Source organism: Dioscorea cayenensis, chromosome 17 (genome assembly GCF_009730915.1).
Source record: "Dioscorea cayenensis subsp. rotundata cultivar TDr96_F1 chromosome 17, TDr96_F1_v2_PseudoChromosome.rev07_lg8_w22 25.fasta, whole genome shotgun sequence".
In the NCBI taxonomy this organism is placed as follows: Eukaryota; Viridiplantae; Streptophyta; class Magnoliopsida; order Dioscoreales; family Dioscoreaceae; genus Dioscorea; species Dioscorea cayenensis.
In genome coordinates this window covers 14,030,101-14,030,831 of record NC_052487.1, presented here as the reverse complement: position 1 = coordinate 14,030,831, position 731 = coordinate 14,030,101, and the positions used below count along the sequence as shown (strand labels likewise).

General features: G+C 46.5%; 1 non-coding gene across 1 annotated transcript; it reads left to right on the top strand.

Moving 5' to 3' along the window:
• The first annotated feature begins 263 nt into the window (after positions 1–263).
• On the top strand, positions 264–370 carry LOC120281579. Its single transcript, XR_005542717.1, has one exon. It is a non-coding gene; the product is annotated as a small nucleolar RNA R71 (small nucleolar RNA).
• Positions 371–731: the final 361 nt, after the last annotated feature.

The following is a 731-nucleotide window of genomic DNA, read 5'->3' as shown; positions in this document are numbered from 1 at the left end:
TTTGAAGTTAGAAGATCTAACTTCTTACTCAAATTTTCCACTTGGGGTGCCAATGAAGTTACCGCATCTATTTCATGAAGACCGGCCACCTTTTTCTTCTCCCTAGCATTCCATTGGTAGCTGTTTAACCCCATTTCTTCAATCAACTGACGGCCTTATTGAGGGTCTTGCTACCTAAGGTACCTCCTGATGCCACATCCAAGAGTTGCCTTGTACTCGGGTTCAAACCATTGTAAAAGGTTTGAACAATCATCCACTCTGGGAATCCGTGTTGCGGGCACTTCCTCAGGAGCTCCTTGAACCTTTCCCATGTCTCAAATAGAGGCTCCAATTCCAACTGAACAAAGGATGAGATCTCGTTCCTAAGCTTTGCTGATTTTCCGGGAGGGAAATAACGGGTTAGAAAAGCTTCCACCATCTCCTCCCACGTGGTAATTGACACTCTAGGTCACGAGTGTAGCCACTGCTTCGCTCTCCCCTTTAGGGAAAATGGGAAGGCTCTCAATTTGATGGCATCATCCGTCACCCCATTTATCTTCAGCATATCGCACACCTCAAGAAAGCTCTCTATGTGACTGTTTGGATCCTCATCGGCCAAACCGTTAAACTGTGCGGATTGCTGCAACATGTGGATGAATGCCGGCTTCAGCTCAAAGTTCTGAGCTGTAATTGGGGGACGCACAATACTCGATTGTGTTCCCAACACTGAAGGTCTGGCATAATCGGACAAT